General features: G+C 41.8%; 1 protein-coding gene across 1 annotated transcript in view; it reads left to right on the top strand.

Moving 5' to 3' along the window:
* FRMPD4 (FERM and PDZ domain containing 4) overlaps positions 1-23,078 on the top strand; it is an 863,243-nt gene that overhangs the window by 1,696 nt on the left and 838,469 nt on the right. The window contains exons 2-3 of the mRNA XM_047716285.1: positions 4,266-4,463; positions 11,878-11,999. The gene's annotated coding sequence lies outside the window, so the exon portion shown is untranslated. The remainder of the gene's footprint in view (positions 1-4,265; positions 4,464-11,877; positions 12,000-23,078) is intronic.

Here is a 23,078-nt window from a genome sequence, read left to right as displayed (position 1 = left end):
GTGTTTTAAAATACTGTATTAGGGTTTCAGAAAAGATCAGCAAGTGAATGTTAATGTACATTACCCACTATCCTATAAAATACAGAATGCTTTTGGCTAATGGGTTTTAAGCTAACATTTAAAGTTCTTCCCATAAGTTTAAATAATGGCAAATAATGTAATTTCCAGTGCATTATAAAATGTCATTTTACACTCTTGTGTAAATGTATGCAATGGAATTAAATTCTTTTGATACCTACCATCCATTTTTAAAAAGTGAACTAGCTCTTTGATAGTCAAAACTTTACATTATATTGCTATTCTCTGTGGTTCTGATTTGGGGACAGGGGGTTCCCAGAGGGCATTTGGCAATATCTGGAGACATTTTTGGTGCCCTAACTAGGGAGTGGGGGACACTGGCATGGAAAGAGGTCAGGGGTATTGCAAAACATCCTACAGTGCACAAGGTAACCCCCAACAACAAGGAATTAACCAGCCCAAAATGTCAGTAGTGCTGTGCTGTTGAGAAATCCTGAGCTACAGAATTCTACTCTCAGTGTGGTTTTAGGAATGAAAGTCTTTTTTTAAAAAAAGATTTTATTTATTTATTTGACAGAGAGATCACAAGTAGGCAGAGCCAGAGCGGCAGGCAGAGGGAGAGGGAGAAGCAGGCTTCCTGCTGAGCAAGGAGCCGGAGGAGGACTCGATTCCAGGACCCTGGGACCGTGACCTGAGCCGAAGGCAGATGCTCAACCAACTGAGCCACCCAGGCGCCCCAGGAATGAAAGTCATATTGGTTATCATTCTTTACTGCAGCAAAAATGTGTGTATATTTATTGACTATCTTGTGATCATGAGGTTCTAAATGTTCAGTCAATCCAGAGAAACATTTTTCTTAAATCATTACAGGCATCCTCTGCCTTTTGAAAGTTTACATTATGTCACTTTGCTTTTTGAAAGACTTACATTAGTACTTGTTTTTGCTAACTGAAAAAATTTCGTAGAGGATTTTCGCTTTTACAAAAAACGTGCAAAGCAAAAATAGTGTTCAGCTTTTTGCCGCAAGCAGGGTGCGCCCTGAAGCGAGGAGGCGCCACCACGCTCCTTCCCCGGGAATTACAGCCAGCGTCTCCGCATCTAGCCGCCCTCAGCTTTTGAACTGCATCTGTGTTTTATCTGGATCTATTTTGTGCATCTATTGGAGAGAGATGTTCTAAGGTATCAGAAAAGCCCAAGAGAGATAGGGTTTTTTGGGTCTGGGAACCCTCAAACAAGTTTTCAGTGTAAATTAATTGTAATTGCTTCGTTATGCCAATTTGGCTTACAAAAGTTTTCACAGGAATGCTCTGCTTTCCGATGGTGGAGGAAAGCTGTACAACTATTATTAGTATATAGCTGATTATACATATCAAAATTCTGAATCATTATAAAAGTACTATTTTATTAAATGTATTTCTTAATGAGATCGGGCTTTCTATCATTTGGCTTAAGTTTCATGGACGGATGTTCTTCACTGCTAGAGTGCGACAGAGGGTAAATATCAGTTCTTTCTCTCTCTTATTTTTAGAGACGTGAGGCCAAAACGTCCTGCTCATTTAAGTTGAGAGGAATAAAAAGAATGTTAATGGAGTAATGTCGTTCAGTTCTTTTTATTCCTTCTGAGTTCTATGCCAAAACTGATTTCATGAGCGTGATCGAGCGGAATACTGTTAACAAACTATAGAAATGATCCCTGAAACTATAGTCTTGCGGAATACTGTTAATGAGATATCTGTTATGTGCTCCAGTTTAGTCTGCTTTAGAAGCGAAAGACTGAAATCCCAACTTGAAAAACGACTCCTTACCTAGTCATTCATTTTCTCACTGTAGAACAAGACACCGGAGGAAGATTCAGGATGGGTAAGAGGTATTCCTTTCGTAGAGGCCACAAGGTCAATCTCTGTGTACTTAAAGTACCCGAATGTCTGATTTAAATGGTTGTTTATTAGTAGTTGTTGGATGGGTGGATGAATGAACACGTTGAACGAATGAACACGTTAGGATTATAAATATTGTAATAATCCAAGCTAGAAATCACGAGTGATATCAAGGAAGCTGAGGAGAACATTCTGGATATATTCTGAAGACAGACCTCACCGAATTTTCTCAAGGTTTATATGTGAGAGAAAGGAAAGCATCAGTTATCACTGCATGGTTTTTGTCCTAAACCACAGAAGAGTTGCCATTTCCTGAGCTGGGGGAGAAGGAGGAGGGAAGAACAAGACCGGTACAAGTGCAGGCCCCCTGTGCATTTTCTCAGGACCACATTGGTGTTTCCCAGCTTAACTGAGCTGTTGAAACCTGTGGCTATCTATCAAAATATAAATAATATGATCACTTTTAGTCAGATTAAAAGTCTTACAAGTCATTTTCCCACAAAATGATGGAGTCTTTCCCCTTGTATTTAACTCCCATGCCTTAAATTCGAACACTTGATGATGTTATTAACTCTGTTACTAAGGAATGTTAATTATCTGATTTGTATATATTAGATGTACCTTAAAGACAAGCTTTGTAGTTTAAAGTTGTTAAGCGTTTTAACAGATTTTTGAAAAGATCTTACTTTTTTAGTTTTAATATATTTTTTTAAATTATTTTGAACCCCAGGGGTACAGGTCTGTGAATCGCCAGACTTACACACTTCACAGCACTCACCATAACACATACCCTCCCCAATGTCCATCATCCAGACACCCTATCCTTACCCCCCTCCCCCCAGCAACCCTCAGTTTGTTTTGTCAGATTAAGAGTCTCTTATGGTTTGTTTCCCTCCCGATCCCATCTTGTTCCATTTTTTCCTTCCCTATCCTGCACCCCCCAGGTTGCCTCTCAAATTCTTATCAGGGAGAGGAGAAAAATCTTACGTTTTAAAGTAATCTCTACACACAACCCCAAGATCAAGAGGTGCATGCCCCACCAACTGAGCCAGCCAGGCACCCCGTAGAATTTTAAACATTTTATAGTACTTAATTTTTAAAAAAGATTTTTATCTATTTATTTGACAGCAGGAGAGAGAGTGAGAGAAAACACAAGCAGGGGGAGCAACAGGAGCAGAGGGAGAAGCAGGCTCGTCACTGAGCAGAGAGCCCGATGTGGGGCTCCATTCTAGGACCCCAGGATCGTGACCTGAGCCAAAAGCAGATGCTTAACCAACTGAGCCACCCAGGGGCCCTGATTTTATTGTACTTTATTTATTTATTTATTTATTTATTTATTTATTTTTCTTTCCCCTTCCCCCCGCCCCCTTCAGAAAGCACCACCTGCCCCTCAGCTTCCCCACATCACTTCCCCCCACCCCCTCTATTGTACTTTAAATTAATAATTCTCTACAGAGGTATTGTTTGGGACAAACTTAATATTCAGCAGTTGGCTCTATCGGATGTAAAAATAGACTTCTCAAACTTCTAAATACCAAAACCATGATTTTGCTTCAGATAACCGAATGCAAATTAGCTCAAAGGCAATTTATAATTTATGATTTACAGTAATGCAGATTAACCATGCAAGTAACAGGGTTTTCCACCTTGTCTAAGCTAATCCAGAGAGGCATATTTTTCATTAGTAAACTTTTAATACTTGGGGTTTTTTCCCCATTTGTTGTAGCAGAGAAAATAGTATGTGCAAAGACAATATAATTAATATGGTTTCAGTGAGAGGGATCTTATATACTCAGTTTCTACGGTCTTTAGAAAAGTTAACCCAGAATGTGTTTGCCTGTGTGAATTAATGTTATTTTTTTAAAGATTTTATTTATTTATTTGACAGATAGAGATCACAAGTAGGCAGAGAGGCAGGCAGAGAGAGAGGAGGAAGCAGGCTCCCCGCTGAGCAGAGAGCCCCATGAGAGCTCCATCCCAGGCTCCTGGGATCATGACCTGAGCTGAAGGCAGAGGCTTTAACCCACTGAGCCACCCAGGCGCCCCTGAATTAATGTTATTAATACCCATCTTGTGGGTTGACATACATACAGAGAGTCCCCACGTACAAGATTCTGAGGATGTGGGTTCTCAGAGTCCAGAGGATGAGACAGATACCTACATACCAACTTTGTGACCATGTTTGTGATAAATACTGAGATGTAAGCAAATCCTGAGATACTGAGGTGTAGGCAAATATTAAAGGAGCATAAACAAGCGAGAAATTCCTGTCGCTTCAGATAAGATCTTTGTGTTGATCGCACTCCTCTGGGGAGAGGAGGTTGTGTGCACGAGGGTAATTTTCCCTATTTCTCCTGTTTCCCTCCTAAGCCCGACACCCCCGTGTCTCCTGCCTCTCTGCATCTCCAGGCCGGTGCAGTGATACTCCTGCCTTTCTACCGGATGCCGGCCCCTGCAGCCCACCACTGTTCTAAGTGAGCATGGCAGAAAGCTTGGAGGACCACAGCTGCCCTTTCAGAGTAAAAGCATCCTCCGGGTAGCTAAAGCTTGGACTTCTTTCTAAGCAAGGTATCTTTTACCGGGATCCCTTCGTGGAAACCACATACACACATAAAAGACCTGCCACGGTCTTCAGACTGATGGCTGTGCCAGTTACGAAGCTCAGCCGCAGCTGAGGAAGGCCTTTCACATTCTGTAGTCGGGTATCAAACATCATGGATATTTAGTGCTCAACATTATGTGGTAGAGACATAGCAATTTTGGTTTTGTTTTGTTTTGTTTTCTTACAAAAGGGCTTACAAATCCTGAAGGTAAATGATTAAGAATTCCGATTTGGGGGAATTAAAGTTCCCGGTCACCAAAACAAAACCCACCAAACCCTCATGGTGTTCCTGATTCTCTAGGTCGGAGATGGGACAGGAATATTTACAGTTCCTGCAAGTTCCCAGGTGACCCTTCCCTCTCAGACCGCGATCCCGGGCCCGCAGTGTTGGCATCAGCTTGTAGTTTGTTAACAGTGCGGACTCTCACAGGTCCTTGGGTGCACAGCAGACCTTCTCTATCACAGTCTGCATTTTATCATGGTGCTAGGTCATGAGTGCACCAGGGCCCACAGACCACAAACTGAATAGCAAGGGCTAGATAGTCGCCAGAAGTTGTTTTCTTGTTCCAGTCTTGTCAAGGTGATGGCAGCCTTTGGAGCTGCCTCCCCCTGAGCCTTGACTTTCTGGCTGGTGGCCTCCAGTCGGTGACCTCCTCTATGCTGCCCCCTGCCTTCTTGTGACTTCCCCGGCTTTGAATACTCCCTGAATGGAAATACTACTTGGCCCTGCTCTGGAATATTAGTTCTGAAAAATGTAATGAAGGTGAATGCCTAAACATCTGCTTTCCTTCTTGCTTCCCTGCTTCCCACTCACTCCTCTCAACTCCCACACTGGTGAGCTCTTTGCGTTCAGTATCCTCTAGCATTTGTGTGGAAGGCCAGAGCACGCCTCTATGGAGCACTGTCACAGGAAGTCTCCAGCTGGGTATTTAAAGGTCCAGAAAAATGAATGGTGGTCACGTGTGTGCGGTGGGTATGGTTAGAGGTTATTTGGCAATAATTGCTGACCAGCACAATGGGTCAGGGCTGCACCTATCGGTCCTGGAATGAGAGGAATCTAAAAATGTTCAGAAGGAAAGCAAAGGCAATGGCAATGCAATAGCTCTTAATGTGCTAGCCCAGCATGGAATAGGCTGAAACGGAGCAAAACTTTCTCATATCTTGCCCCACCAGCCACCACTCTTTTGGCTGCAAAAGATCACAGAAGTAATATACCAATGCAAAGGGTTTGGAAAATAGAGTACCAAATATTTACTCACTGTCCCACTGCCGTATTATATAGTTATATATATATTTTTAAGATTTTATTTATTTATTTGACAGAGACAGAGAGATCACAAGTAGGCAGAGAGGCAGACAGAGAGAGAGGGGGAAGCTGAGCAGAGAGCCGGATGTGGGGCTGGATCCCAGGACCCTTGAGATCGTGACCTGAGCAGAAAGCAGAGGCTTAACCCACTGAGCCACCCAGGTGCCCCTATAGTTGTATTTTTATATATTTTATTCTGTCTGTTGGAAACCATATATGATAGTAGAAGAATGGACTCTCAGAGATGTTTGTATCCTAATTCCTTGAGACTGGTAATTTGTTAGGTTATACAAGAATTTGGAAGTTAGCATTGCGGAAGGAATGAAGTTTGCTTATTAGAGACCAATAAGCTTGCTTCTTGGAGGTTATTCTGGATTATCTGGGTGAGCCCAATGTAATCATAAGAGTCCTTGAAAGTGGAAGAGAGAGGCAGAAGACTCTGAGGGAAATGTGACTGGAGGTAAGTCAGAGTGATGTTGATGTGAGAAGGACTCAACGGGCCCTGGCGGACTTTGAAGACACAGGGCAGGGCTATGGGCCAAGGAGTGTGGGCGCCCTCTAGAGATTGTAGAAAGGAAATGGATTCTCCTGTACAGCCTCCAGAAAAGGATGCCACCCAGCTGACACCTTAATTTCAGCTCAGTAAGACCTGTGTTGAACTTCTGAGCTCCAAAATTATAAGATAATAAATGTGCGTTATTTTAAGCAGCTGAGTCTGTGGTAATGTGTTGCAGCAGCAATAGAAAAGTAATATACCATATTTCTTCTCATAGTTACATCATGCCTAACTATTTTTATGTGTTGCTATAGTTTTTTATGATTATTCGAATGGCCATATAGTATTCTGTGGAGCTTAAGTCATTCCTTAGCCATCCCTTCATTTGAGTATCAGATGTGTCAACTGCCTTCTGCATTTCCTTTTTTCATGTTTCATTATTTTCTAAGGATACTCTCAGAATTACATTTAGACTTCAAATTTCTTCCAGTTTTTCTCTGTTTAATAAAAAAAGATCTCCTCAGTCTATATGAAATTTTAAAAAAAGATTTATGTATTTATTTTAGAGAGAAAGAGCATGTGCCCATGGGGGGAGCTGAGGGACAGGGAGAGAATTTCAAGCAGACTCTCCGCCGAGTGAGGAGCCCACTGTGGGGCTTAATCTCATGACCCTGAGATCATGACCTGAGCCAAAATCAGCAGTCGTACACTCAACCACCCACTGAGCGAGCCAGGCACCCCTCATTTGATTTTTTTTTCTTTTAAGATTTTATTTATTTATTTGAGAGACAAAGAGAGCAGGGAGGAAGGGCAGAGGGAGAGGGAAAAGCAGACTCCCTCTGAGCAGGGAGCCTGACGTGGGACTTGATCCCAAGACCCTGAGAAAATGACCTGAACCGAAGGCAGTTGCTTAACTGAGCCATTCAAGTGCCCCTTATTTGATTGATTGTTTGATTTTTTTTTTTCAGCTGAATCTGAATTCATTGTTTCTAGCTCCTATAAAGATCCTATTGAGGGACACTTGGGTGGCTCAGTGGGTTAAGCATCTGCCTCCAGATGAGGTCATGATCCCAGGATCCTGAAATCGAGTCTTGCATCAGGCTCCTTGCTCAGCAGGGAACCTGCTTCTCCCTCTGCTTGCTGCTTCCCCTGCTTGTGCGCATGCGTGCGCATTCTCTCTCTCTTTCTCTCTCCCTGACAATAAATAAATCTTTAAAAAAATCCTATTGAGGGTTTCTGGTGTCCATTGCCCTGGCAAACTCCTTCAAAACCCATAGACTTGCAGTCACAGCCCTCAATCTTGTGATTCCACTTTTCCTATTTTTGTTTTTCACAAACTTAAATTATATTAGGCCATTTCTTTCATATCTTCTGTATTGATTGTTTTCCATTTTAAGTCTTTGTGTATTCTTTTCCCAGTCCAGGTTACATTTTTCACAGTGAAATTATGTGTGATTTGTATTACAAGCTTTTCCTCAGCAGCTTGGTATATGAAGAGTGTGAGCGTTAGAATCAGACAGCCCTGGGTTTGAATCCCAGTTCTGTTTCTCACTAGCTCTATGGCCTGGAATGAGTCACTCATCTTCTTTGAGCATCAGTTTCCTCTTTAGAATGAAGTCAACAATGTCTTCCTTGCACAGTTGTCAACTAGTTTATCGCTAATGTACAAAGAACCTAGCAAGATCCCTGTTACTTAGTAGGTAATCAATGAATGTCATTATTCATCTTATGACTTCTTTTAACCATCATCATTAAACTATAAATTCTTTAAAAATAAGAACAGTTCTTTATTCCTACATTTATACCCTATGAAGCCTGGGATATTATAGGTGCTTAATAAACATTTACTATTTCGACTTCCTCCTTCCTCTCCGTCTTGTTAAAATCCCACTCATTCTCCCAGGTGCCTCCTGCCACCCCGTCTCCTTTATGACTCATTCTTGCCGCCTTTACCACCGTGAACCTGGGTGAGTGACTACAATTGAATGATGTAAAATGGAGGATAAGGGAGAAAAACAGAGGTTCATGCAGATAATCCATTGGATCCCTGTTAACTCCTTTTTTAAAAAAAGATTTTATTTATTTGTCAGAGAGAGAGAGAGAGGGCACAAGCAGGGAGAGTGCTGGGCAGAGGGTAGAAACAGGCTCCCTGCTGAGCAAGGAGCCTGAAGCAGGACTCGATCCCAGGACCCTGGGATCATGACTTGATCTGGAGGCAGATGCTTAACCCACGGAGCCATCCAGGTGTCCCTTAGCTCTAAGTTTTTATATAGTTTTGGAATTTTCTGGGGAAGGAGTTATTACTGAGCTCTTGTTAGTATGCCCAAATGTTCCACATATGCTAGGGCTTGTCATGCCATTTAAGACTCAACCCAGAACACGAAAATATTTGCAAAAGGCATATCTGATAAAGGACTGCTATCCAAAATATACAAAGAACTCTTAAAACTCAACAATAAGAAAACAGCCCAATTAAAAAATGGGCCAAAGACCTTAAAAGACACACCACTGAAGAATGTATACAAATGGTGAACTAAATATATAAAAAGATGCTGTGCATCATATGTCATTGGGGAAATACAAATTAAAAGAACAATGAGATACCATTACACACCTAATTTGGGCAAAATCTAAAACAGTGACAACAAATGCTGACAAGGATGTGGAGCCACAGGAACTCTCTCATTCATTGCTGGTAGGAATGTAAAATGGTATAGCTACTTTGGAAGACAGTTCAGCGGTTTCTTATAAAACTAAATATACTCCTTTGATATGATCCAGCAATTGCATTCCTTGGTATTTACCCAGTGGAGTTCAAAACTTCTGTCCACACAAACTCTGAACGCACATGTTTATAGCAGCTTTATCCATAATTGCCAAAACTTGGAAGCAACCAAGATGTCTTTCAGTAGGTGAATGGATAAACAGTGGTCCATCCAGACAACAGAATATTATTCAGCACTGAAAAGAAATGAGCTATCAAGCCATAAAAAGCCAGGGAAGAACCTTCAGTGCATACTACTGAGTAAAAGAAGCCAATCTGAACAGGGTACATACTGTATGACCCCAACTATATGACATCCTGGAAAAGGCAAAACTATAGAGACAGTAAAAAGATTAGTGTTTGCCAGGCAGTGGGGTGGAATGGGTACGGAACGAATAGGCAGAGCACAGAGGGTTTTTAAGATAGTGAAAATACTCTGTATGATACTATAATGGATACATATCATTGTACATTTGTGAAAAATGATAGAATGTACAACACCAAGAATGAATCCCAAGGTAAACTATGGACTTTGGGTGACGGTGATGTGTCAGTGTAGGTTCATCATTTGTAACAAATATCCCACTGTGGTGGGGATCTTTTTTTTTTTTTTAAAGATTTTATTTATTTATTTGACAGAGAGAGATCACAAGTAGGTAGATAGGCAGGCAGAGAGAGAGAGAGGAGAAAGCAGGCTCCCTGCCAAGCAGAGAGCCCGATGCGGGACTCGATCCCAGGACCCTGAGATCATGACCTGAGCTGAAGTCAGAGGCTCAACCCACTTAGCCATCCAGGTGCCCCTGTGGTGGGGATCTTAATAACAAAGGAGGCTAGGCATGTGTGGGGCAGAGGATGTAAAGGAATTCTTTGTACCTTCCCATCGATTTTGCTGTGAACCTCAAACTGCTCTAAAAAAATTCTTTAAAGGAAACCCCCAAAACTGAAGCTGGCCCTTACCATACTATACTCATTTTTAGAATAAGGAAATAGAGAGACAGAGGTTAAGTGGCAGAATCAGGACTTTCATCTCAATTTCTTTGCCTCCAAAGCCCACAGTCTTTCTACTCCATCAGAATGGAGCGATACCAACAGTGCCCTGTCCACAACGTGTTTTGTTCTCACTCTTCCCGTACATGCACATATGCCTACAGCTTCCTCTCAGGAGCCCGTGTGGTCCTCCACCTTCTCCCACCGCAGAGGTGTGCTTGGGCCGTTCGCCCAGTAAGCTAGAAAGACCGGGAGTCCATATCCTGGGGGGCAGCCCTTTATTATGCTGGGCGGGTGTCAGTGGATGACTGTTCCAGCCTCCTCACCTGATAAGAAATGTGGATAGTGGTGATGGCCATGTCTGAAGTCAAGGGCCCAAGCTGTCGGTGATGTTAGGTGCAGAACTTCACAGTAAATGTTTAGAAGCTCTTCTAGTAATTGGACGGAGACATTGTGTTTTTTTATTCTAATAATTTAAAAAGAAGTGTGTCTTTTGTATGTCTTTTTTTAAATTTCATTTTTCTAGCAACTGATTTTTGTTTTTATTTTTTAAATTTCATTTTTCTAGCAACTGATTTTTGTTGTTTTTACAAAAGTCTTGTTTTGCAGTGGATTTGGCACTTTTAAAGACCTGGTTCATCATGGGAGTTTGAGAAGCACTATTCTCCAGCAAGGGGTTGACAAGCTACAGCCCTTGGGCTGGCTGCCTGGTTTTGTAAATAATATTTTATTGGAACACAGCCATACACATGCATTTATGTATTATCCAGGGCTGCTTTTTCTCTACAGTGGCAGAATCGAGCCATTGTGACCAACACTACATGGCCCCCAGAGCCTGAAATATTCACTCTGTGCCCTTACAGGGAAGTTGGGCCGAGCGCTATTGTACTCTGTCTCCTTTCGTTCCACGGCTGGGTTGAGCTCCCCAGTGCTAACTTGCTTGCTAACATACTTTCTGTTGACTTCTTTCACTCCCCTGTCTCAGTTTTTCACTCCCTGCCAGTGTTTCCTAGATATCCTAAATAAATGACTTGTATGCACATTCTTGACCCAAAGTGGAATTCCAGGGGAACCCAACCAAAGCACACATCATGTCCTTGTTTGTCCTAATTCCAGGGCAAACTGGCTAGCAGAGCAGGGTCCACTTACTAGCAGGGTCAACATCAGCACAACGATTACACTGTCACATCCCTCCCACCCCCTCTGTCCTGTCCTTCTGCAGCCCTGTTTGAAAATTCAACCTTGTGGGCATGACTTTTTCTCGTTCACATATTCTATCTTACTGAGTGTCACCTCTGCACCAAGGATGATGGAGGAGAGGATAAAGAGCAGGAGGAAGAAAGAAAATCCTATCTTGTCCTATATAGGATGCTCCCTTTTTTCCAACAGAAGCCTGCTTGGAGCTGATCCTAAGGTGCCCATGCACCTGAGTCACGGCCAGTTGTTTTCGGCCTCACAGGACATGGCCAAGTCAGTGGCTACCCCCACTATACTGCTGCTGCTTTCATTTGTCTCTGTCTGCCCCTCCTAATTACTTAGGTCACTTCAGACTTTAATTCTGTCTTCTAAAGTGTAACACAGCCATAATTAGGCCATATGTTAATTAGCAAGATGACGTCTTGTCACTCGTGAGAGATGTGGATCATCCCAGAAAGTACCATAGAAAGGGGAGTTCAGCAGGAAGAGGAAGTCTAAGGAGGCTGGAAGTGACTCTCTGTCTAGCCGAAACTACCTTAGAGAGCAGGAGAAAATGGCAGGATGCAAGAGGGCCAAAGGATGGGGTCACACAAAGAAAAAGAGCTAGAGTTGACCTCTTTTCCACTCCAGGAATGAGCTGTAAGCCAGGAGACAAGCCTGAGGCCGAGAAGCCACCAGGGATGGCAGAATCGTCTGAAGGACTGGAGGTGGCCAGGGCTGAGGTCAAGGCCCCGATGGAGGCTACGGGCAAGGTGAGTGTCAGGCATGCGTTCTCCCATCTCTTACCCCTGGAAGCCTGCGGGGATGCCAGTCACAAATCAAGGCCATTCTCTGCTTCCATGGCGCTTCCGAGGGGCCTGCAAGGAGGTCTGGAAGATCGGGTTCTGGTAGCTCAGAGACTCTTTCTACATACTGTTTACTCACCCAAAGTCAGTTCCCCATTTACTGTTAACTTAAATTGTGACATTCTTGGGATGACAAAGTTGGAAAGAGGATTGGGCAGGGCATGATAATTTCCTATTTCAGATAGTGTCACCTTTATCACTCAGGAGACAGTTTTCCAGGAAACTAATTACTCAGGGAATTTACGACTGGGTACAATGACATTTGAATTATTAAGATATTAACCTTCCTCCAGTTTGCTGTCAAAACATGATGTGACGAGAACTTGTTCTGTCATCACCCAACTAATAGATAAAAGGGACTAGGACAGTCGTTTGAAGTTGTGTATTTGCTTGGATTTCAGAAAAAGACATTTGACGTAGGAACTCTCAAAGCATATCAAAGGGGAAATTTTGAGGGGTAGAGTTTGTGTTAATACTAATATTAATAAGTATTATTGTATTTGTAGAGTTCCTACTATATTCCAAATCTTTATGGCCATTACTTTTAATACTCCTAACATCCTTCAAGGAAAGTATTATCATCCTCATTTAACTTGAAGCTCATAGATGTTGAATCATACTCAAAGATTCAGTGCCAGCTGAGACAAAGTTGAAATCTCTTATTTTTTCTAATCTCTAAACTTTGAGCTCTTTTTAGGATACTGGGATCAGCAAACTCTTTCTGTAAAGGACCAGATAGTGTTTTCACTTTTGCTGGTCAGGTTATATATGTCACAACTTCTCATTTCAGCTGTTGTAGCTCATAGGTAACCATACATAATATACCAATGAATGAATGGATGTGGCTATGTTCCAATAAAACTTTATTTACACACACTAAAATTTGTTTTTAACACAATTTTCTTTTTTTTTTAAAAGATTTTATTTATTGATTTGCCAGAGAGAAAAAGAGACAGAGACAGAGACAGAGGGAGGCAGGCAGAGGGAGAAGCAGGCTCCCCACTGAGCAGGGAGCCCAATGTGGGACTCGTTTCCAGGACCCTGGGATCATGACATGAGCCAAAGGCAGACACTTAACCAACTGAGCCACCCAGGCATCCCTACATAATTTTTTATATATCTTGTGTTATCATTGTTCTCTGGAATTTTTTCCCCAGACTATTTAAAAAATGGTAAAATCATTCTGTTCCTGGGCCATGCAAAAACAGGTGGCAGCCCAGGTTTGGCCCACAGGCTGACCCATGCCCTCCACAAAACCACCTATCTCACAATGACTTACAGAAACAAGCGAAAGCAACCGAGCTGCATATTTTACCTAAGGGAGTCAAGCCATCCACAGCAAGAGTTATCACAACCTTTTGGACAGAGAAGCTGTAGGGAACAATGGTCCTCATCTTGGCTGTGCCATCAGCTTTAATGTATCGGCTTAGGTTACACCATAAGAACTTCTGGGTCTTGCTTACCTCTTCTCCAGATTAAGAGCGATCCCTAACGACTCTACTGTTCTTTGATTCTACTCATGGTATGCCTGCACCAAATGACTTCCATAATATCAGAATTTAAATCTGAGATGATTACTTGGACGATGCCATCATTAACATGGGAAAGGCTGGGGGAGAAGCAGGTCTGTGGGTGACAGCAAGAGTTTGCTTGTGAACAAGTTAAGTTTGAGGCACCTAATAGACATAAATGAAGACAGTTGCTTTTAAAAACCTGGAGTTGGCAGGGGAAGGCTGGACAAGAGATTAAACTTTAGAAGTGGCCAGCATGTAGGCTAAATCTGGGTATATCATAGCATTGAATAAGGTCTTTTAGGGCAAAATTTCATAACCTTGGCACTATTAACATCTGGGGAGGGTTAATTCTTTTTGAGGGGATAATCCTTTGTTGGGGGACTGTCCCATCCTACAGCATACTTCATAGGGTGTTTAGCAACATTCCCTGGCCTCTACTCACCCCACCCCCAGTTGTCACAACCCCAACAGCTCCAGACACTGCCACATGCCCCCTGGGGTGAAAATCGCCCTTGCTTGAGAGAGAATCATTGTCTTAGGGAAAAGGCTGAGGATGGTGCCTCGGGACCGAAGCTTTGGAGGTCAGAAAGAGGAGGAGGAAATGGGGAAAGGGACTGAGAGGAGTGGCCATTGAAGTAGGAGAAAAACTCAGCTGTGAGGTCCCAACGGTTTAGGCTGAATTGGGTGTAATGGTTGAGGAAAGGCAGAGGCGGAAGTCAGACAAGAAATAATGGCCCATGGCTCAGGGATGAGCCCCGGTGAACCCCACTGCGTTTCCTTTATCGGACCCCCAGTGGTCGTAGGGGTGGCAAGGCACATGAAGCATTAGGTCATACGTTTTCTAACTGCATGACACCTGAAGACAGTGCATTGGACAGTGTTTTCTAGTAGGGAACTAAACTAGATAGCAGGTTAAAAGTAACATTTACAAACCAAAGATAGAGGCTGTTCCATGTTTCTTCTTTTTCATTTTATTTTTAGAAATAATCCTCAGAGGATAAAAATGTTATTGTCTGGGTGCAGGAGAAAAGCTAGAACAGAAATAGAGTTGCTATGGTTTTGAGGGAAAGCAAAAGGGACTCAAGACCTAGGGCTTTTGCCATTCTGAGCTGCAGGGTGGATCTTCTTTGTTTTGTTGTCTCTTCACTTACTTCATGTCTAACGATAGTAAAAAAAAAAAATAAGTCTAGAGATGTGAACTTGAACTTGTGTGAACTCTATGCATTTAAAAATGAAGAGCTATGACTTAATGAAGGCCCAATATAAAGACTATGAAAATCAGTCCCTCATGTTGAAATTGATGTCATTAGACAAGAGTTCCTCTTAGTCACATGCCTGATAGTAAAGGATGGAAGAAGCCATGATGTATACTTTCTCCTTTTTATATTTGTCTTCTCACTCCGAAATGAAGATAGTAAGTTTACCTCATGAGGTTACTATGTAAAACTGCTTAACAGTGCCTAGTTGGGCTTCTGTAAATGTTTAAAAAGAATACCAGTGTGTATCCTGCTTGTGGTGGTGGTTGCACATGTCTCAACATGTAATAAAATTCCATAGAACTAGACACTGAAGCCCCACCCCCAAAAAAGTATAGCAAAAGAGTGAAATCCAAATGAGATTATTAGCTGAGTTGGTAGTATTCTATCAATGTTAGTTTCTGGTTTTGACAGTGCACCATAGTTATGTAAGATGTTCTCCTTTGGGGAAGCTGGGTGCAGGTACAGAGAACTCTATTATTTTTGCAACTTCTTGTGAGTCTTAAACTATTTCAAATAGAAAAACATTAAAAACAAATACTTAGGGGCGCCTGGGTGGCTCAGTGGGTTAAGCCTATGCCTTTGGCTCAGGTCATGATCCCAGGGTCCATCAGGCCCTCTGCTCAGCAGGGAGCCTGGTTCCCCCCATCCCCTCTCTCTTCCTGCTTCTCTGCCTACCTGTGATCTCTGTCTGTCAAATAAATAAATAAAATCTTAAAAAAACAACAAATACTTAGATGTTAAAATAGATCACAGAGCGCCCCCCCCCACCCGTTGTGACTATTGCATAGCTCTGAATCATTTGGTTTTGTTGTCAACTCTACCTTGTAGATTCATTTTTATTTTAATGGAGAGTCATATCATGAGTAAATCAGATTATCAGGTTTTATTTGTAAGTGAGAATGTAGAATCAAATCACTCCATGTTTAGGCTAATGCAGTAGGTTATGACCCCCAGATTGTGATCATAAATTGATCTTAATAAATACGTAGTCATGAAACCCAACAATAGGTGAAAGTCTGAAATTAAGCAGGATTACCATTTAGTCTTTAGTTTTGGAATATTTTATTTTTGGATCGTCCAAGACTCATCTAAGTTTGCCAAAGAAATTTTCACACAACACATCCTTAAATTCCCTGAGAAGTAGAAAGTAGAGGTGGCTTGCATACTTTTTTAGGTGAGAATTTCTACTTCAGCAGATTTTGGGGAGGGCAAGCCTCCTCTATCTTGCTGATATGCCTAAGATGTGATCTATTTATATTACAAACCATATGCAGAGCCTGGCAAGCCTTTCTGTAAATGAGCTCATCAGTTCTGCCCTAAAATAGGAGGCTGGAGGGAGGGTGCCAAAGACATTAGAGACCTTTCCCAACCATTACACCTCTTGGTGCTCATTGAACAGGAAGGATAAACAAAATCTATGAGTTCTGATAGGAAGGATAAATAAAAAATACCTATCAAGGGGAACAACATGCTTTCCTTGGTCTTCTTTGCTGGCCATCAAAGTCAAGTTCTTAAAGACTTGAGTACTTTTTAATGGATTTTCCTTTTCCGTGTTTGTACAAATTGCAAGTAGAGATAATTTCAAATTTGTCATACTGATGGGCCTCCTTCAAAGTGTGATGAGTTTTATCTAGAGCTTCATTCAAAGCAACTAGTATTTATAGAACATTTTATCCAGTGTTAAGTCATTAGATTTATCTGTAAGGAAATAGAGAAGAGCAGTTGCTGACCTTAAGAGGCTCCCAGACAAGTAGGGAAGAGATGAGAAAACAAAGAAAAGTATTACAAAATGACAAGCACAGCCAGAGAAACACATACAAGCTCCAGAGAAAGGAGTAAGAGGGAGGTCATTAACTATTTAGGACAATGTGGCTCAAACTGAGCCTACAAAAGGATGTATTCTTGTAGTGTGTTGTTTGCTACAAGAATGTAAAAATTTTGTGTTTTCGTTTCTGTCTCTTTTTTTTTTTAAAGATTTTGTTTATTTCTTTGACACAGAGAGAGAGATCACAAGTAGGCAGAGCAGCAGGCAGAGAGAGAGTGGGAAGCAGGCTCCCTGCTGAACAGAGAGCCCGATGAGTGGCTCGATCCCAGGACCCTGAGATCATGACCTGAACAGAAGGCTGATGCTTAACCGAGTGAGCCACCCAGGCAACCCAGAATTTTGTGTTTTCATTAGGTGGAAATTATATGACACATATTTATTTTTTTGTAGTTATCCGGATGAGTGTGTATCAAAAAAATTTATTGTAGAGAGAACATTTAACATGAGATCTACCCTCTTAACAAATTCTTTTTTAAAAAAGATTTTATTTATTTATTTATTTATTTGACAGAGGGAGAGCACAAGCACGGGGAGGGGCAGGCAGAGGGAGAGGGAGAAGCAGGCTCCCACGGAGTAGGCAGCCCAATGCGGGGACTCGATCCCAGGACCCTGGGATCATGACCTGAGCCAAAGGCAGATGCTTATCTGACTGAGCCACCCAACCACCCTCCCCACCCTTAACAAATTCTAAACTGCACAATACTGTATTGTTAACTATAGGCACAGTGTTGTAGCCAGATCTCTAAAACTTATTCATCTTGCATAACTGAAACCTTAACCTGTTGAGTAGTGTCTCCCCATTCCCCCCTCTTCCCAGCCCCTGGCAACCACTATTCTATTCTCTGCTTCTATGAAGTTGACTACACTGAGTTCCTCATCTAAGTGGAAGCACATAGCATTTGCCTTCTGTGACTGGCTTATTTCACTTAGCATAATGTCCTCCAAGTTCATTTATGTTGTAACAAATAGCAGAATTTCCTTCTTTTTTTTTTTTAAAGCGGAATAATATTCCATTGTATGGATACGCCACATTTTTTCTTTATCCATTGTCCACCCTTGGACATTTAGGTTGTTTGCACATCTTTGTTACTGTGAATTGGATGAGCCTTTATCTTATTGAATGCCCATGTCCACATGCTTTTAGTGCATTTGCATCTATAAACTGTTCAAACGAGAGTTTTGCTTTAGTTTGGATAGAGGGAGTAGATAAGAAAACGGAGTTATTCCACAGCACACATAGTTGGAAATATGGGATTCAGAGAACCTGAACTAGAACATCAGTGGCCTATTCTGAGTTACAGGGGGATGTTTTGCATAGATGCCATCTTTATTTGATCCAACCAGCAGAGCTTCCTTAACAAGAAGTGTGGTAGTACATACTCAATGAAGAATTTGTGTATTCCTAATTTCAACCGCAGCTGTTTAAGATATCCAGTTAGTTTCTGAATAATGCCCCAGTGCTTACCGTGCCTATAACTAAACAGGAAAGCTGTGCCTATGACAGACCCTTTCCCCTCTCCATATTCTTGTAATAAGCAAGGCAGCATCAATTTTAGTACTTTGAAGAAAAGGCCAAAGGAGCCATAGGTACATTGGCAGTATGTGAATCAGAAATTGCATTCAGCTGCTAGTAATAAAAACCCATAAAAGGGTGGCTTAAATTATGGCTCTATTAGTCCACAGTGGGTAGTCTAAGACTGCTATAGTAATTACATGATATAACCAGGGACCCATACTCCTTTTGGCTTTGTGCTTTGACATCTGAATCCTCCTGTTCTCAAAATGGCTGTCAGAGCTCTAGCCATCTTATTTTCATTTTAGCCATAGAGAAGGGGAAGAGCAAAGAGAAAAGAAGGTATATGCCCACTGTGTTAACCCCTTAAAATTGCCTTCCTAGAAGTCCGCTTTGGTGACTTTTACCTGTATCACATTGACCAGGACTATCTCAAACACTCCTAGTTGTAAGAGAAATAGGAAATTTTGTTTTTAGCTCATCACATTGCCCCTTCAAATAACCTCAGGTTTCAAATAATACAGAAAAGAGAAAATAGATATTTGGTAGACAGCCAGTACCCTCTCGACATCAGGATCTTATTATCACTGGGCTCTTGATCCAACTTGAATAACTACCTGATTCCAAACTTCTTGAAATATGAAAGAAAAAAAACCCTATTTGTTAAAGGTAGTGTTATCTAGATGTTTGTTATTCACAGCTCAACATATTCCAAACTGAAACAAATACGAACACTGCTTATTGATGTTTAAGATCTGAAGTTGACTCTTTTTTACCAGGAATTACAAATTCAAATATATTCAGAACTAGAGAGGCAGTGTGAGTGAACGATGCTGGTTGAGGAAGGGGCCATGACAACCTGGAGAGTGTATGACCCATCCAAAGTGGTCCGCCACTGCTGCTGGTGGACTGAGAGAGTTATTTTCATACAGAATGACCAGCCCCTATTACCAGATAAAAACATTTAAAAAGAACAAGAAAACTAGATCTTAAAAAAAAAAAAAAAGATTTTACTGTTAAGTAACCTCGACACCCACGGTGGGGCTTGAACTCACAACCCTGAGATCAAGAGTCACACACTCCACAGAGTGAGCCAGCCTGGTGCCCCAGAAAGGTGGATCTTTATGCATATAATAGGGTAAGAAAATCCTTTTCATACCACATTCTAGATATGAAGAAAACGAGTTCATTCTATTATTCAGTCTGTAATTTTGGCCTCTCCCAATCTCCCTTCCTCTGGCTAGAGGAAAAACATAAGAAGACACAAGCAACACCTAAAAGTCAAACTTGTTTAAATGTTACTCCACTCTGAAGTTCCAGGAAATGTTTTCCTCTTTTCTAAATTATTAAGGTATAATTCAAATACCATAAAATTCACCTTCAGAAGTTTATAATTCAGTAGTTTTTAGAATATTCACAAAGTTGTACAATTGCCACTATCTAACTCCAGAACATTCATCACCTCAAGGAACCCCCAAAACCCATACCCATTAGTGGTCACTCCCCTCCCCCCAGCCCCTGGCCACCACTAACCTACTTCCTGTCTCTGTGAATTTGCCCACTCTAGAGATGTCATATAAATGGAATCATGTAATACGTGGCTCTTTGTGACTGGCTTTTTTTCATTTAATATAATGTTTTTAGGGTTTATCCCTGTGTAACATGTATCAGTACTTCATTCCTTTGTATGTCTGAATAGTTTCCATTGTATGCATAGACCACAACCTGTTTATCTGTGAGTTGTTGGACATCTTGAGTTGTCTCCACTTTTTGGTTATTATGGATAATGTGCTATGAACATTTGTGTACAAGTCTTTTTGTAGACGTATGTTTTCACTTCTTTTAGGTATATGCCTAGGAGTGAAATTGCTGGGTCAAATAGGAGCTTTGTGTTTAACTTTCTGAGGAACTGTCCAACTGCTTTCCAAAGTGGCTGTACCAATTTCCACTCCCACCAGCAGTGAGTGAGAGTTCCAGTTTCTCCACCTCTTGCCAACTCTTGTCATTGTCTGTCTTTTTGATTATAGCCATCCTAGTGGGTATGAAGTGCTATATCACTGTGGTTTTGATTTTTTTCCTTAATGACTAATACTGTTGAACATCTTTTCATATACACGTTGGCCATTTGTAGATCTACTTTGGAGAAATGTTGATTTAAATCCTTTACATTAAAAAATAAGTTATATCTTTTTATTACTGAGTTGTAAGCTTTTCATATTGTTTTTATTTATATGTTTGTTTGACAGAGAGTGAGAGAGAGCAAAAGCAAGGGGGAGGGGCAGAGGGAGAGAGAGGAGCAGACTCCTCACCGAGCAGGGAGTCCAATGTGGGTTTGATCCCAGGACCCCAGGATCATGACCTGAGCCAAAGGCAGACGTTTAACTGACTGAGCCACCCACACAACCTTTTTATATGTTACAGTCATATTGGAGGTCATTTCAACCATTTCAACAAATGGTTGAAAATTGCTGACTAATATGGTTCAAACTAGTATAAAAATACCCAGTTTCCTACTGCTTTTCTCCCTAGAAGAGCATTGATGTGTGTGGGGTAGGGTGTATCTTTTGTAACCTCGTGGCAGGTGGAAAGAGTCCAGCTCTTTGGGTTACCTTCTGGGTTCTGGAAGCATTATTACTCGTTCCCTTGGGTGCTACTATCTTGGCAGGCATTTGTGACTCACATCTTTGATGGGGGAAGCAGTGATATGGCCACTCTTGGCTTTGCGAGGGTCTTGTGTTGCAGTGGCTTCTTTGGCCTCAGATCTTTCTCTTGTCACTTCACATTCCTCTGAGGTCTGACCCAGACTTTCATTTGGTTGCTCTAATAAAATACCAAAGATTGGGTATCTAGTAACAACAAAAATGTGTTTCTCACAATTCTGGGAGCTGGAAGTCCAAGATCAGAGTGAGAGCCTTCTTCTGAGTCACAGACCTCTTATTGTATCCTCACATGGCAGAAAAGGCTAGGGAGATCTGTGGGCTCTCTTTTATAAGAGCACTAATCTCATTCATAAAGTCTCCACCCTTATGACCTAATCACCTACTAATACCATCACCTTTGGGGGTTGGGATTTCAACATATGATTTGGGGGGAGTAGGTCAAAAACATTGAGAGCATAGCAGTCTTGATTTAAGTGGTCTTCTATAGAAACTTCAGTGGATGCCACCTTACCACCACCATGGCCATTCTCTTTAGCAAATTCTACATTCAGAAGCTCAGCTGTTTTCCATAGTGGAAAGCAGGGTAGTCTGAGCAAGCTGAATTTGAGGGTCTCCTCCTGCATGACCTGCTTGTCAAGCAAGGTATATGATTGCACTTCAGAGACATATGAGATCTTCATCTGTTGCAGATTGTGTTCTCCTGCTTTTGTCCGTGATGTCTCTCCTTTGCCAGGCACAAGCTAAGGAAAAGAAATCAGGAGGCCCAACTCTCTACTATGCTCTTCTGCTTTTCTCTCTCTTTCTGAGAGTTCCTCAGATCAGAAGACAGGAGGGTGTAATAGGGTTCTTCAGGAAAACAGAACCAATGTGTGTGTGTGTGTGTGTATGTGTGTGTGTGTGTGTGTGTGTGTGTGTGTCTAAAGATATTTATTAGAAGGAATTGTCTCATGTTATCATGGAGACTGACAAGTCCTAAGATCTGTAGGGTGACTCAGCAGGCTGGAGACTCAGGAGAGACGACAGTATAGTTCAAGTCTGAATCCAAAGGACTGAGAATCAGGAGAGCCAGTAGTGTCATTCCAGTCTGAAGGCCAGCAGGCTCAAGACCCAGGAAGAGCCAATGTTTCAGTTAGAATCCCAAGGTGGGAAAAGCCAGTGTACGAGTTTGAAAGCTATTAGGCAGGATGAGTTCTCCTCTTACTTGGGAATGGGTCAGCCTTTTTTTTTTTTTTTAAAGATTTTATTTATTTATTTGACAGAGAGATCACAAGTAGGCAGAGAGGCAGGCAGAGAGAGAGAGGAGGAAGCAGGCTCCCTGCCAAGCAGAGAGCCCGATGCGGGGCTCAATCCCAGGACTCTGAGATCATGACCCGAGCCGAAGGCAGCGGCTTAACCCACTGAGCCACCCAGGCGCCCCCGGGTCAGCCTTTTTGTTCTATTTAAGCCTTCAAGTGATTGAACAAGGCCCAACCAAGTTAGGGAGGGCAATCTGCTTTACCTAGTGCACCAGTTTAAGTTTCCATCTCACTCAAAAACACCTTCACAGAAATACTGAGAAGAGTGTTTGACCAAATATCTGAGCACTGTGTGGCGTGGTAAGTTCATACATAAAATTAACCATCACAGAGGGCTGCTGCTTAGCTTCCATCATAGCTAGGGTGACCCATAAAATAGATCCTGTGACCTGGAATGCATTTGAGAGCTGAAAGGAGGTGTTACCTGGAGGGGCTGAAGGGACAACACGTGTAAAACGGGACCATACAAGTCAGACCAGGCTGTATAGTGAGCCTACATGGGATATTCTCTGTCTGTCATAACATGTGTCCAGCTGGCAGAGATGGATTAGCTACTGTCAGGGTACTGTGGAAATCTATGAGGCCGGGTCCTCAAAGCTTGTTCCTTGGCAAACTTAAGAGGGACATAAAGTAATTGCAAAAATCCTCTCTCAAGCAATAAGTTAGTTTTGGAGGATTAGTGCTCTGCTCTATAAACCTGATTTTAAAGACCTGGAGATTAATATTTCCTTGGGTTTTCTCTTCAGATTTTTTTTTTCTTTAATGAATTCCAGTCTCTCTCCAGGCAGCTGGATGACCAGACGTTAGGGTGAAGGTCATAAAATTGAGAAGGCAAAAGAATGAAGCACAAAAGAAATAAGAAAAGAGTACTTCAGTTACAGATGACATTTCTCAGTTTAAAATACTGGGAAGCTAATTTA

The sequence above is a fragment of the Lutra lutra genome, chromosome X, assembly GCF_902655055.1.
Source record: "Lutra lutra chromosome X, mLutLut1.2, whole genome shotgun sequence".
In the NCBI taxonomy this organism is placed as follows: domain Eukaryota; kingdom Metazoa; phylum Chordata; class Mammalia; order Carnivora; family Mustelidae; genus Lutra; species Lutra lutra.
Note: the sequence above shows the minus strand (reverse complement) of the source record. Positions and strands in the feature narration are given on the sequence as shown.